The sequence below is a fragment of the Pteropus alecto genome, unplaced genomic scaffold (assembly GCF_000325575.1).
Source record: "Pteropus alecto unplaced genomic scaffold, ASM32557v1 scaffold3, whole genome shotgun sequence".
NCBI classification, from domain to species: domain Eukaryota; kingdom Metazoa; phylum Chordata; class Mammalia; order Chiroptera; family Pteropodidae; genus Pteropus; species Pteropus alecto.
In genome coordinates, this window is record NW_006442484.1 from 48,568,359 (window position 1) to 48,585,129 (window position 16,771).

General features: G+C 34.8%; 1 protein-coding gene and 1 long non-coding RNA gene across 8 annotated transcripts in view; one reads left to right on the forward strand and one right to left on the reverse strand.

Annotated features, from left to right (window-relative positions):
- LOC112470305 overlaps positions 1–1,219 on the forward strand; it is a 67,270-nt gene extending 66,051 nt beyond the window's left edge. The window contains exon 3 of the long non-coding RNA XR_003042933.1: positions 1,071–1,219. This is a non-coding gene — a long non-coding RNA (uncharacterized LOC112470305). The remainder of the gene's footprint in view (positions 1–1,070) is intronic.
- Positions 1–16,771, reverse strand: part of ZNF385B (zinc finger protein 385B) — a 265,070-nt gene that overhangs the window by 168,418 nt on the left and 79,881 nt on the right. The window lies entirely within an intron of this gene.

The following is a 16,771-nucleotide window of genomic DNA, read 5'->3' on the forward strand; positions in this document are numbered from 1 at the left end:
CCCTTGACTTCCCATTTACTATAACCTAGTGGTTCAGTTCTTACACATGAGTGTGTATCAGAATCCCCTGAAGGGCTCGTTAAACAGACTGCTGGACCCAATCTCCAGAGTTTCTGATTCAGTCTGTCTGGGATGAGGCCTGAGAATATGCATTTATAACAAATTCTCAAGTGATGTTGATGTTGCTGGTCCAGGAAGCACACTCTAGCTCATTGTGTTACCCTAGCATCTACCATGAGGACAGTTTCCATTGTAAATTGTTTTATTACTATATTACACAGATTCTAAGTTCTTCCTCCTCCACACACATTTTCACAGCTGATTCAGGATGTATCTATAATTAACCACACCTTATGATAGTTATACACAAGGCAGCACTCACAACCATAGTAGTCAATGACAGTACGTGCATGGACTTGGTCATAGCGGTTCATACTGTCTCTTCAGTTGAGAGAGAGAATTTTTGAGTGATATCATGTTGAGTTCAACCGCCATTTAAAAAAATTTTATTTAACCTACAGTTTTTAAAAAGTCACGCTACGATTTGGCTTTAAAAAGAAAAGTCATTGCATACAAAGATAGCATATAAATAGGTGTGGGGTATGTATTTATAAATGAAGTAGATGTTCATTATTGGAGAAATAACAGCAATTTCAGATTTCCTCGGAAAGCAGCGTTTTATTGCATTAGAGGACAGAAGAAAGGTAACCACAAGTGGAAGAAGCTGTGGTACAGGTAAAAGTTTTGCCTAGCACAGGCCCAGTAATGCAACTGAAGGCAGAAGAAACTGCTAAATCCCTTTGAATAAAAATTTCAAAATGATGTGTTGCTGGTATGAATAATTCACAGGTCCAGAGAGACTCTAAGACTCTGTGTCTTTGTTTATTGACAATGTTTTATTCTTTATTAGTAATACATAAAGTAATGATATGACTTATAATAACAAAAAAATTAGATTTGATAAAATATAATATTATTGGGATATAAAATAATCATTCTCTGTAGCAGCTATTTAAAAATTGATGATCCATGTGTTGATTTAAAGCAGAGTTTTTTTGTTATTGTTCCAGGTGTGTGTGAAAACTACATAAAGAATCACTAGGATACCTGCTACAACTAGAGACGTCTGGGACTACCAGAGATCTATTGAATCTGTATCTTTGGTTTGAGAACCACCGAACATTTCACCTTCAATAAATAGCAATTTAGTATGAAAATATTACCTTTGAATCAAAATCAATTAAAATAAGCTTTCGATATTGCCTAAAAGAGTAAAAAGACACAAGGACAATTCTGTGACAGTTTATTCCCATAAGAAGTATTAATAAAAACCAAAACACCAAGTTGCATAAATATTCCAGTGCAGCTTTGTGAAGGTAGAGGAAAAAAAGCCAGAGGCAACAGTGGCTGCTTATCTGACCAGGCCCAAAGCAAGTAGTACCTGATAGGAAGGCATAATGCTGAAAAGAACAAGTACCTAGGAGTGTCACATCTCCAAGTCTGTTACTCCAGCATCAACCTAGCACAGTCCTCCAGAGACGTGAAGAATTGGAAGAGGTAATACCAGAAAGCCAAGATATAACTGAATGACTGGAAAGTCACCCAATATTACTGAGCTTTTTCCTTGGAAATAGAATAAAGCTATTGTTAGAATAGATTTCTATGATCCATTCTAGCTCTAAAAGTATGTAATGTTTAAAAGCTTTTATAAAAGTAATAGGGTGTGGCCTCTTTCAACCTTTTATTAGGATAAACTTCACGAAAGCAAATGACTGATTAATCAAAGAAAAAGAGCATCTGTTATGGTTTGAATTGTGTCCCCCGAAATTCATATGTTGAAGTCTCAATCAGCCCAGTATCTTAGAATGTGACCTTATATGGAGGTAGAGTCTCTACAGAGGTAATTAAGTTAAAGTGAGGTCATTATGGGTGGGCCTTAATCCAATATCACTTATACCTCTATAAAAACAAAGACATTTGGATACAGAGAAGGTACAGAGTGAAGACCATAGGAAGAGACACCAGAAGAGGTCCACCAATAAGCTAAGGAGAGAGGCCTGGAACAGATCTTTTCCTTAGACCTCTCAGAAGGAATCAACCCTGCCAACACCTTAATGTCAGATATCTAGCTTCCAGAACTGCGAGACAACACATTTCTGTTAAGCCACCCAGTTTGTGGTAATTTGTTATGGCAGCCCTAGCAAACTAATACAGCATCTTTACCAGGTGCTTGATATTAAATATATGCTGATTTCATAAAAGGAATTGGACAACTGACCACCACTTACTCTTTCTCTATGAAGCCTTAATAGCAGTAGGAGGAGCTATTTTCAAAAGGTTAGAACTTAGATGTTTTTTTATATTTGTACTTTCTCTAATTTTCCTCAGTCAAGATTGTCATGCACTAGTGTTTAAATAGATTAACACCCGCCCCAAAAGAACTAGCTGTTGATTTCCATCATACTGTTTATTTTTTTCTTGTGTTTTCTACTCCACTAATATCTTATCTTTATTAACATCTGCTTTCTAAGTTCTTTTAATTAATTTTGATGCATTTCTTTCTAGTTTTTAAGATGCATACATGGCTCATTTATTTTTAATTTTTGTTTTTTTAATATTAAAACCATTTAAGAGCACAGTTTTTGATAGTTTTCCCTTCCATTAACTTTTAGATAATCTATCATTTTACTTTTGATTTTCCTCTTTTCTCCTTACTTGATGGTTGAAAGAACTGAGAGATAAAAATAATAAGATATCTTTTATTCTTTCTTCATTATTAATGTAGTTTACTACAAATTTAGGTCATCGTTTTAATTATTTTTGGTCAATTAACTATACATAAAGAAATTAGGGTACTCTGGAGGACATCAGAACTGCTTAACTTTGGAGTTTTAACTTTTCAATTCTGTTTGGTGTATTATCAATCATCTTTCAATTATCTATGTGTTTGTAATTTTGTGGCAAAATGGCAACAATTTACCTACTAGCACAGTTTTAATCACTGAATTTCATTCAAGGACACAAATATTTTAAATAATCTATCTTTTGAAATTATCTGTCATTATCATTTATAAAAGCATTAACATTTAAAAACAGGAGTCAGTTAATGGGTCAGACATTCTTTGAGGTGGTTTACATTCAATTCTTATAACTACCATTGTATAGATGAAGACATTGATACTAAGAGAAAATAAGCAAATTGTCCAAGGTCACAAATCTTCCAATTCCGTGCTCCCTCCAAGCTCTCTTCTTATAAAAACCAGTGGATTGAGACAGCAAGGTTGAACTAAAGTTTTTTTTCTAATGATTGCCAGAGAATGTAAAACATTTTATTTTTTTTTTTAATTTAAAACATAAATCATTTTTAAGTAAAAAAGAAATTCTTTCTTTTGTTTCTCTTTTTCTTTTTTCCTTCAGCGGAGATTTTAATTTTTCCTACTCCTTTAGGGAAGCATGAAAGTACCTGAGAGTAAATCATTTTATTTTGAACTATACCATATTTTTCTATCGTGCTAAATATTAACATCTAGCACATCATATGTATTAATTCAAGAATCCCCATATTTAGTGTTTAAAATATATGTAAAATTCTTTAGTAGCATTTATTTTTAATCCTTAGTGCTTAGTTTTTGCTTAAGACTATCTAAAGGCATTAACTACTGATATTTCTGGTGAAATTATGCTTAACTGAGGAAAAAGTGTAACCTAATCAGCTTTTTAATTTTCTACAAGTATAGCTCTCTGTAGATGAAAGATAATTACTATTAAGTAGGTTGTCATTTATTTGAATAGAGTGAAATTTAGGGAGTTATATGAGTTCTGAGTGTCAGATCCAGAATGGACCCAGAAAAGAGAAAGAATAAAAAGAAAGAATTAAAATTGTTCTATGAGTGAAGATGTTCATTATAATTACAAACATGTGGAAATATGCTAAATGCTCAATAGTAGATGAATGGATGTGTCAATATTATGAAATATAAAACATATTTAGTGACAGGAAAATATTTACTAACAAGTGAGGAAAACTATGTAGAACTGAATATACAATAGAGGTCATATATTATAAAGGAAGCATATTCTATATCTTTTTGAATGTCTGTATACATGCATGTCTACAGAAACATGTTTAGAAGAAAATACCTCAAAACACATTAATATTGCAGGTTTATAGAAAATTTGACATTATTATTTACTCTTCCGTATTACATTTTTTGTACTACCCTGAAGCAAACTCATTTTAAAATTTGTAGTAGGAGGAGCTTGCTATTAAAAGAAAATTTATATACTTTATAAAAACCTGGAGGCAGAACTTTTACCAAAAACCCAAATTTGGCCACTCGCCACTCAAAAGCCAATACTTGAGAGGTGACCACTGGGTGGAACAGAAAGGTTACTTTATTCAGGAAGCCAGTAATTGGAGGAAGACAATGGATGAATGTCCAAAAAGCATCTCCAAAGTTCAGGATCAAGTAGAAGAGTTTTAAAAAGGAAGAAGGGGACGGCGAGTTCCAGGGAACTGACAGAGAAGTCTGTGTTTCTTTAGTCACAGATAACCTTTTTTTCGTATGAGACTCCTGGGCACCAGAAGCTGGTCGCAGCTACCATGGAGACTTTCTCTCCTTCTACAAAACAAACTCATAACTTCTTTTCAGACCTTGAAGTTATCTCCTCCTACTTGACAAAGAGAATCACATCAGCAACTTATGACTGCATTCCTGAGAACAAAAGGAATTGAGCAAGAAGAGCAGTTCACGTGTTCACAAAGGCCTAATTAAGAATTAAATGATTTACTTCTAGCTGCCAAAAATACTAGGGGCATTAAAATCACAAGGGGCTTGGGCTACAGAATTAGCTAAATCAGGTAGTAACACTTAAAAACTTTAATACGTAGATGTTGAGAACTAGTCAAGTTCTCAAGTTTCTTTTGGGCTCTAATGATCCTCTGATTCAACTGGAGTAAGGTATAGACCTGGGCAAGTATGTGGAGTAAACACAGGCAGGAGGCTTGCATTGATCACTGTCCCAAGTGCAATTACACTGTAATAGGTATGAAACAAGCAAGATAAAAGGGAATGAAGATAATACAATATTTATAGTGAACTTTAGCCATCAATTCCCATAACTCCTCTGTAACTCAATCTCTTCACCTGTAGTATTTGCATCCATACAGATGAATGTGGAGAGCCTGCAGAGAGGTCAAACAGAGAATCCAGGCCACGGACAGGCTTTATATGCATGATTTCTTTCAAGGAATTAAATCTTTTAACCACTCTGGTATCATTGCCACTTAGCCAAGTGTTTAACTTATATGAAGGAAATAATTTATATGCTGAGAAGATATGGTTCGCCAGGAACCTCATTAAACTATTTATTCTTTACCAATGTCATCGGAAAATTTCCATGACAACATCATGATATATAATTAACCTGGTTCAGACACATCAGATTGCTGCACAACTGGACACATCAAAAAAATTATTATGTCATCAATGATGCTACTAGATAGAGCACCTGCTCCCCTCCTTCATTGTATAGCAGATGTTCAAATAAAGCAATGTAGCTTTTAGGATAGATGTTCAGCTGTGTCAAGCTTTTCAACAGGGTCAAATTAGAAATGCTATCTTTTTTTTTTTTAATCTCTACCTGTCTAATAGGCATCCACTCTACCTTGCTTATTTTTATGCAAAGGCAGCTTGTCCTCTCAGGTAGAGTTTGCCTAGGGCAGCAAAATGCTCTGCGAATGTTTATCCTGGGTGAGTACTCACCAGCTGGGAGAAATGTGTTTTTTCTAGTTTGCCTACAGCGTATATTTGGAGGGAGATGGACTAGACAGTAACACTTTGGATAAGTTGAACAATTTTGAAGTGATATGATATTCTGCAAACAAAAATGTTTAGGTACATCTAACTCTGGGAAGATGAAACCCAAAAGAATTTTAAGAACTGCTCTCCATTAACATAAAAATCTAAAAAAAAAACTACTAAAAAAGTCATCAATGGGCTTTGTTTTCTTTCAAGAGCTGGTTATAGTAGGTGTTTGAAAACAAAACTAGAAATCATTTAAAATATTCTATAAAAGGTGAACTCACTGGAGTCAAAAATGCTATAGCTTTAGAGGCATATGATTACAGCTACCCTGCATCTGATCTATATTGCTAAATTAGCTATAAAAATATTTTGTCAATTATATGCTTTTCCAAGATAATTCACATATATAAACTCTAAACCATATTAATAAAGAAAAAATAAAGAAGTTTGCTTTGTCCCAGGGAATGAGTTTATGTGCTTTAAAATGCCGTTTCAAGATTTAATAAATAGATGTTTTTGAATTTTGAATGTATGTCATATAATCATAGAATCCCAATACTTAAAATGACTCCAAAACCATCTCATTTTATTAATGAAGACACTGAGAGCTGGAGGAGCAAATTAACTTGCTGATTGTCATCGATAAGAATATTTATTCATTCCCTAAATCTTTATTGAGTCCTACTCTGTGCCAGGTACTGTTGTGAGTACTGAGGCTACAGAAGTCGCTGCTCTCGTGAACTGACATTAGACTAACGTTTCCTGATTCTGAGCACAGAGCTCTTTTCATTTGCTCACATACTTCCCTCACCGAAAGGGCTAATCTGCACAATTTATGAGAATGCTTCAATGTGTGATAAAAATGCCTGTGGTTTTTGTTGTTCTTTTTTTCCACCTTGATTCAGCCATCATAGTTGTTTTCTTGAAATCAATCATGTTATCCATACTAAAAAGAAAGCCCCCAGATCTTTATGTTACATGTTTTTCAATTAACAACTGACATATTTTATCAATGTAACATATTTGGGATATAATGGCATAATACAATTGGAAATACAATTTCAATTTTTTATCTCCGTGCCCCCCTAAAATGGAAAAATTCTGAGATTCAGAGATAATGATTTTCTATTTTTTCCAACTTAATATTAAGTACCTCCATTAACATTCAGTAGTCATCATGTTATGATTCAAGTGAATGATTTAGAGAAATAGCTACATAATATCGAATGACCTGTAATAGTCTGTAACTGTAGCAGTAAATCAGGAAGAATTTTAACTTGTGGTTTTATTCACTTGAATTCTGCAGAAATTATGCACTGCAACTTTTAGCAGGAAAAGCCTTAGACAACCACATTATATGTAAATAAGACAGAACACAAAGCATGTTTCCAGGGCTTGCCAGTTCTCCAGCCTCTTCTACCTAATGTGACCTCTCTTTCTATCACATGACTCTATCTCATTCAAACCACCATTGATTGGATAATTGGTTTAAGAACAACTAAACGTTGGAGACATATGATTAGTGGCCTGGTTTAGAGCAATGTGACAATCATTTCTTCAGGAATTGGGAAGATGAGAAACCAGTGACGTTAAGTACTAAAGGTTGACAAGCTCTGACCAGGTTCACTGAAAGTCATGTTTAAACCAAAGTTTATGAGAAGAACAGGTCACTACAGAAAGGAGAACAGACCAGAAAGTGTCAAGAAAGCAAGAGACTATGAGAGGCAGAGATTATCTCTGAGATAAAAAAAGACTGCTCCTTATGGTTTTCCAGGTCATTATCATTTGTTTCCACAAGTCTCAACATGCTGCAATACTGGCATTGGATTTCCTGAGATTCATTATTGTATCCTCACAATAAACCTGCTCCTTAAGTTGGTCTGAGTCTATTGCTTGTAACCAAACAAATCTTGGCCAAGAGAAATGGCCTTTTACGTATCTACACTTAAGTTTTTACCACAACAGAAAAAGAGCAAAAGATAATCACAAGTGATGGTACTTAATTCCTCTTAAATCTCTGAAGGAACTTGATCCATAAGTCAATTGTGAGCACTGGTTACTATGTCATTAATTTTTAATGACATGGTGACATTTAATAAGTTAATTTCTACAAACTTCTAAATATAAAATCACATGAGGGTTACTGAAAACCACAGCACCGATTTAATCTTTTCCAATTTCAACTTCGAAATATCTACTTATCTTACCTCTTTCTCTATCAAAGGCATTGGAAAACAGGTGCCCAAAGAAACCATAGTAAGTAATAGTCTTTCGATTGCCATGGCTCTGATATTCTTCTCTAACAAAGTGTTCTCTAGCTATTTTTCCCAGTTAATTTTGTTCCTAAAATAGCATATTCATGAGGACTTTCTCCTTTATTCTCCATCTAATTAGTCACTGTTGCTCCTCGAACCAGAAAAGAAAACACAATTTCTGCTTTGTTTTGTATTTTAAAACTTTGATAAAGGTATGTTTCCCTAATTGTTTATCTTTATCACACAGTTCCTATAAGAAATACAGAGTTTTTTTTTCTGTATTTGGTTTGTTCCTATTGAGAACAAAGTCTATAAATATTATTGTTGTTACCTGCTATACCAATAAAAAGCTTTATTTCTTATAAGGTAAAGAAAACATTTTCAGCCAATGCAAATTCTTTAATTCAAAACATATATTGAAATGACACAGCAGACATTGTTCTACTATGGCTTTGAACTATCTGAAGCACTTTCTCTTGTCGGGATTTTCCAACTTGAGAGAAAATGGAATTTTAAACAGTTAAATGGGAAACTATTGATGTAATTATAGGCTAGAAAACAGTAGGAAAGCCAAAAGTGTAGTAGAAAGGACATTAAGATGCAGCCTTCAAGTATGTATATATGTTACAAAGCATGGAGATGACAAAAAGAACTACTAAGAGAGTGTTCTTGGTTATAATAATGCTAGCAACAAACTTCAGTGCCAGGTCCTTCTCTAAATGTTTACCGGTATCAACTAATGTAATAGTATTCTAATTTTATAAGTGAGGAAACCGAAGCACAGAGACAATAAGTAACTTATTTGAGCTTACACAGTAGGAAGTTAGAGTGGGGATTTAAAGGCAGGAGTTCTGTCCCTGGAGCTGGAATCCTTAGTCTTAGGATGCTTGAACTCTCCTTAAATACTTTGACCAGTACTTCTCAATCAGTTAGTTGTACTTTAGAACCAACTCAAGAGCATTTCAAAGCATACCATTTCCTAGGTTCCACCCTCCGATATTCTGATATTATGGGTATGGGTGGGGCCTGTCGGAGCGGCAAGATCTCTAAGTCCAGGTTGCCTGGCAATTTGGTAGTCGAGCCAGGAGCAGAACCCAGGTATCTTGATTTTTAACTCTACCTTACAGTGACTCCCACTTTCAGCAAATTGAGGGAGGAAATGAAACAAATGTTGACTCTGGAATGATGATGAATTTGAGTTTCTTAAACCTAAAATATTTTGTTCACTGGGGATCATAAAATGCAAGGATGGTGTTACATTTGGTAGTCATTAAAACTAAAATGAGTTCTCAATTTTCTGAAATAATTAAATGTGTTAATGAGAAACTGATGGACATTTCTGAACTCCCTTTATTAGGTATCATAGCACTACTATAATTTAGACACCAGAGGTCTCTGCTATACAATTTAAACTCTCTACATAATACAAAGCCCTCCTGAGAAATCAAGGCAAAACGTTTTAAAGAAAGAATGAAGAAGTGTGTGATAATGAACAACCAGCTCTCTGGGGAAAAAGCCCTGATATGTAGTGTTTACCAAATTGTGGTGGAAATACTCTATCATTGCCAATTTTAAGTTACCAGTGTGACGGACGTTATTGAAAGTAGAGCCTGGAAGAGATGCTTAGTAGCACACCACTATACAGTATTTACACCAGTATATAATAGATGCAAAAAAAAACCTTCAGAAAGCATAGATAATAGTAAAATAGAGTTAAATAATTAGAAAGTAATAGGATTCAAATATTTATTACCTTTGTTTTAAATATAGTTCATTTAACGTATGTTTGTATAATTTAATTTTTAACAACACTGTATTTAATAACCAGCTTACAAAATTCCTGAAAATTTAATAATCAGCTCCTGCAAGCTGGCCCAACATACCACTGAAATGAAAGGACATTCATTCAATCACATATTTTTCTTAGGAAAGGGCAATATTTAATTAAATTATTAAGCTTAAGTCAATTTTTATGGAACATAATGTCAACAGGAGAGAAAACAAACTTTCTTCTTTCATTCGGCTTTCCCAGGAATGAGAACTTTTGATTAAATCCTGCAGGGCAAATTCAGCCTTCATTTTGAGCAACAGAACATAAAGGTTAAGAGTGTGGGCTCTGGGGTTGGAATGCCTGGATCTGAGTCCTGGCTTGCTCACCTGTAACTCTTTTACCTTAGGAAACTTACTTCAAAAATCTGACCATATGTAAAATGGGATGATAATGTACCCACCTCTTAGGACTGCAGACATGTAAAGCACTTGCAACAGTGCCTGGCACATTGCAAATGCTCAGTGAATATTAGCTACCTCTATCATATGAAAGTGCCTTTAAGTATGTAAACTATGTGTATTTGAGATGGCTACTTAAAGTTGGCTACTTAAAATTCCCTGAACACATCAAGAGCTTTCAAGCATCCTTGCATTCTCTCATGCTCCTCTTTCCTCTGATATGATGAATTTCTGCCATGTCTTTTTAAGCTCGGCTCAAAAGTATTATTTCTCTTAACTTTCTCTGATTAGCCTGCATCATGGATGATTCAATAGTCCCTTATAAGAACATACTAAATTTATTCTTAACACGTACTTAATAAAGTTCCTGAAAACATGTTCTAAGGTCCAACATTTAAAGTCCAAATACAGAGGCATGCATGTTATAAGGTTTCTGTTTCCTAGCATCCTCCTTCCTCACAGGTCATTCACTTGTGACCAGAACTTGAACATACATGAGCAGCTTCACCAGGTGATAGCTCAAAATCATCCTTGACAACCAATGTGCCAAAAAAAAAAAAACTGTTCAGTGCATGAAAGGCCTGGTTCCTAAAATTTTGGGACATCTAAGTATTATATACAAAAGCAAACTTAGTATTAAAGTTAACATTATTAAACTTAAGGGCCGCTCATAATTCTACATCTATGTCTTCCCTCTGTTTCCTTCTGGCAGACTCTCAGGGCATTGTATTTCAACATATTTGCATCTGCATAGCACAGTTTCAAGTACATATTAGGTGATCAGTGACCATCAGTTGTATTTCATTTCATTTCATTGGTTGCTATATTCAGAAAATCTCAAGTTTAGGACAAGAAAAACTTTGGTGTCTCCTGTCAATTTAGTATTGTTTGTATAATGAAGGAAGTTATAGGACTAGAAATTCCCTTTTCCTTCCAAGAGTGGCTCTGCAATTTTATTTAAATAATCAATTATCTCAGATGGATAGATTTAACGGAAGAAGAAAGAAAGAAGAAAGGGAGGGTAGGAGGAAGGAAGGAAAGGAAATTAAATTTTTCTTCTTTAAAAGAAATATCTCTTTAAATATAGAATCACTGTTGTATTTTATTTCCAGCAATATAAGGAATACACTTACAATATCATCCCCTTGAAAAATGGATAAAATTATTTCAAGAACCCTTTTAGATGCATAGGAGACTTAGCAAGAAAGTGAGGGAAATCCCCAAAAGCCAAAAATAGAAAACCAGTTTTGTGAGATAACACTAAGGCCATGAGGGCTTTTGCCAGTGTGAATTTCATACAGTATTGGGTTCTGAATGGGAGCAAAAATCAAGGCTTTGCTCCTCTGCAGGGAGGAGAGTTGAAAATGAAACTCAAAGCCAAGTCCTTTGAAAAGTAATCATGCAGAGTGTCTACTTAACAGCGAAGGGAGATGACAAGGAAAACTGTTTTAGCCAGAGACTGGGGAGAGAAGGTGACTTTCTGAGAATTTATAACCACAGTCCTACCTTTATGTGGGTCAAGATTTAGATACTCACTACCTGCCTGGTCCAGGAAACCCCAAAACAAAAAACTATATGGTCTAAGATTGGCTGCATCCTAGGGCACCTAAAATAATTTTTTCTGGAGGGGCGGATCCTCAATTCAGGCCTTGCAGAGTTTCCATATAGAACACCCAGTAAATCATAAGCTCACAATCGGAAATTATAAAATACATAAAGAAATAAGCCACCATGAATAAGAGACAGAGAAAAAGAAAGAGCACACTTTAAACTTCTTCATGGCTCTCTTAGAGTTATTAAACACAGACTATAAACTATATCTGAAATATTGAAGAACTGTAGATTATAGATCCCATAATGGTCATTAAAGGATTCAAATGACTGGCAGAACATAGAATTTGAGAATATATGTTTGGAATTATGGAGGTTTTCAAATAAGACTCTGAATAGGATTAAAAAGGCAATTTTTCTTTCAAGTCTACCTGCTGCTCCCATTCCTTCTGCCCACTCCATTTGCCTTCTCTCTTCTCTCCATCCCTTTTGGAGAGCCTGGAATGTTCACACTGGCTCACTTCTGATTAAGGACAACCTAACTATTATAAGCATCGCTGCCAATAATGCACTGGAATCTTTCTTATCTGGAGGCAATTCTCATGGTCTAGTTTTATTTGAAGATATTATTTTACAAAATTAATTTTAAAACACTCTCATTACGGCATATTTTTTAAATTTTATAAAGAACCATGCTACTTCATTTGAATATGGTAGTAAATAAAATGTGATAAACCTGCTTTTTACACAGCTTGAAATCACACAAACTTATCTGAAAAATAAAATGTTGTTTGGTATAATTATCAAAAGACTAAGTTAAATGTCTTGGTCTTAGAAGTATAGTGTTTTAACAAATACTATGTACAAACTCTGTTATATATTCGTATCGTTTTTACAGAATTAAATCCAGAATTATCAATATCTTTCTTAATGCCAGTAGCTGCTTGCAGTGTCATTGTTATATATTAGGAGGCTAATCCTTCATTCTATGTTTATACAGTATTTATCTATTCAACAACATTTAAATAAATATCTGCTTTGAGCCTGGTACTATGATATGCTCCCTTGATAATGAGCAAAAATGGACATAGCTCCTGCTCTCAGGGAGCCACAATCAAGTGAGGGAGACAGATTATTACTAGAGTAATGACCAAATAATTGCAGAACTGCAACTGAATAACTGTGACACATTCTTCTGTGACTAGAGTTACAAAATACATTAGTCTTAAGACCCTTTTAAAAAATATTTAATTTTTCAAAAGTTAAGGGGCAATAAGTGATTCGTCCATATAGTGAAAACACTCTTCTTTTAAATGAAATCCACACTTTACCTGGGAAATCTTAACCTGATACTGATTCCTACTGAATCCTTTTAAAGTCATTATCAACTTTGCCAGTATTTAAAAATATTTAGGATCCTTTCATTATAATCCCAAATGACAAATTGCTGAATTTATTAATTTCAACATTTTACAAAATTTCATTTCTTTAATTATATACAAACTTTGAAGTTATATTGATTGTAAGGGACATTTTAATAGATTTTGAATATTTCTTCTTTTTAATGAATTATCATAATTGCATTTAAAAATTTTTATTTTATTATTAGTTTCAGTACATTAGTTAGATATTTATATAGTTTATAAAATGATCCCCCTAATTGCTCTTTCTCTTTTCTGGCTCTCCATTCTAGCCGCTACATTAATGCTAACTGCATTTCTTATGCTGGGCTCCCCAACCCCATGACCATCTGTCAACTACTAATATGTACTTCTTAAGCAATGTTTAGTTTAATTCTCACTCTAACTGCCTGCCAGAGGAAGGTAGAGACATAGGTCAACACATTGTGGGGTCTGGTCTGCTAGTCCTAAAGAGGGAAAACTGAATTGGGGTACAGAGCACACAGGAAGGGAGAAAGCCTGAACACCCCCAAATCCCTAATTTCTGACTCTTTACAGCCTTCATAGTTCTCTACACCCAACCCATTGTAAACTAACTGTGGGAAACTCTATAAAGAGTAAAAGAAAAAACAAGGGTTTATTAAATCTGTAAGTTTGGTGACTAAGTTCAGTAATTCAGTTTTTTGGTAAACTTGGCTTTTAGATGGTTGGCTTTAGTCCATTTGGGCTAGAATTACCTATAGCAGGTCAATCTAACTGGGTCCTATGTCATCAGATAAGAATATCTTGGCAGCTTGAGGTTAGCCAAGAGCCAGAACTCAGGGTAAATGTGAGTTGAACACATGGGCAGAGAGGGGTAGAGCAAGGCAAAAACAGGTGGAAGGCCAGGTAGAAGTGCCTGACTGGCAAGAGAAATTGGATTGAGATGAAGCCAAGGGGTACTCGGGGTCCAAGTAAGATGAGATACAAAGGTCTGCCTTTGCCTTAAGTCATTAGGAAGTGGTGATGGTGTCTCAAAAGCAAGTAACATGATGAGATTTGGGTTTTGAAAAGATCGTTCTGGCTACAATATGGAAGATAAACTGGAGAGTAGCTAAGCTGTATGCAGGACAATACAGCAGAAAACTGTTGCAATAGTTCATTGAGCAATGACAGTAGCCTGGAGCCTGGCAGGAGTGAAGATGAAGAGTAGAGCAGAGATGAGAGTAGTGGTCTGCAACTGGGGGTGATTTTGCTCCACAGGAGTCATTTGGCAATGTTTGAAGACATCTGTGGTTGTCATAACTGGGGTGGAGGGATGTCCTAATGGCACCTAATGCTTAGAGGCCAGGAATGCTGCTAAATATCTTATAATGTACAGGATAGCTCCCCATACCAAAGAATAATCTGACCCAAAATGCCAGTAGTGCCCAGGCTGAGGAACCACAGTCTAGAGAAATACTTAGGGAGTAACATGGACTTTGGATCAGAAATTATCAAAATAAAATGCAATGACCACAAGAATAACAACACAAGTGTCAGTGACTGCTTTAGGTACAACAAAATATAAATGAATAGGTGCAAATCAAAGCAGTCATTAAATACATATGTATAGTTATTAAAATGCTTAGAAGGGATGTGAGCTGTAAACTGCATTCCCATCTTGACAGAAATACACAGTGACTAAATCTAGCATTGTCTGCAAAAGAGGCACGCACTTCACTCTGGTGACAGTCAGCAGGATCTAAATTTAGTTTATACTCTTAGTGCATTAAAATAGCATCAAGAAGCTCAGGAAGTCTAAAACCATCACACTCCAAGTTTCTGTCTATACTGTTAATAGCTACTTGCCAAAATCCCTGTTGCTAGTGTGATTATAGCCTATTAAAAACATGTCATCTGCAAAGTTCTTCCAAAAAACAGGAAATAGAGTTAAAGGCATGATTCTAGACAAAATCATTGGCAAGACAAATACCACAATGTAGATATTCATAAGGAGATATTCTAATTTCCAAAGTTCTGTGAGAGGCTTTTGGAGGTTATTTTACTATTTACTATAAAAGTCAAAATGCTCTCAGAGTTCCAGTGTCACCATGGTAAATTAGAAAAGCAAATAAATATTTTTATTTGAACAGAAGATCTATTACTTGCCTATCATATGATGTGGATAAAAGTTGAACTGTGGAAAAGCTAAGCCAGGGCTATTACTGAAAATGGGAAAAGATTAAGATTGTACCTTGGTGCCTTAATTTAGCTGTTTAATCTTTTCTATTCAAACAAAACCCAGACAGATGAACCCAGAGAGATTTCATTTTTTCCACTTAATTTCACAAGAACTTATATAATACAGTTTGAGATTTTAAAAAATTGTTTTATTTTCTGAAATTTTAGTTCAAGATATATTTCTTATAGTAAACTACTCTCAATTGTTGCCTCCTGCAATCATCTAAGCAAATACATACCACTAGAAGAATGAACCAAGGAGTTCAGAATTAATGTCCTAAAGCAAGAATAATAGTTTTTTTCTTCTATAAAGGGGCCATTAACCAAAGAAAAAATAAATAATAAAATTAAGTATCAGCAGCTTCATAGTTAAAGTCAAATTAAATAATGTTGGATTTTCTTTTTAACAGAAATACGTATAATTCCCTCCACTCATGGCCAGATTCTTTTCCTGAGTTAGATCCATGAGATACATAAAATAATTACTTCAGTCACCCTGTATTCTCACTCTTGTGCTACTCTTTTCATGCTTATACTCCTGTGCCTATAACTATAAATAGATCTTTAGCTAGGTACATGGCTACCTGGAATAAAGTATACATTTCCCAGTTTCCCTTGCTGCTAGGTGTGGTCATGTGACAAAATTCAGGCCATGTGGGATTTCCCAGTGTTTCCTTAAAGGGAAAGAAAGCCATTGTGCTTCTTTCTTCCTATGGCCTGGGATGCAGATATGACTGACACCTAAGAGGCTATACAGGGAAGCTGTGTGCTGAAGATGACAGAGCAAAAGAAAGTAGGTACCTGGCTCCCTGGCATGGTAGAATACCATACCAGACATGGATGACTTGCAAACTACTTTAAATGAATAAGAAATACATTTCTATTATTTAAACAACTGTTATTTTGTTTGTTTTTTTCTATCTCTATAGATGACTTTAATCAAAATTAATATAACACCTTTGCAACTCCAATTTTCTGGCCTTCTGTGTCCTCTGTCTTACTCTGTGATTCAAATTTTTATAGTTTTAATGTAGTTCGGTTATGTGTTTTTAGGAACTCTTCCCACTGTCCATTCTCACAGAAATTTCTCTCTACATTGAACTAGGACTTGCTGTTTACACGTTCCCACCTGATTTTCAGTTTTAACAATTTGTGTATAAAAACTTATTAATTTGAACTTACCCTATGCTCTACAACTAGTTCATAAATTCCTTAAGGTTAGGAATTGTGCCTTCTACCTCTTTGTATCCCCAATACTTTGCATGAGTTAGTAGATGCCCATATATCTGCTAATAGTTTAATATACAGGAGGGGGAATAAAAGGAAA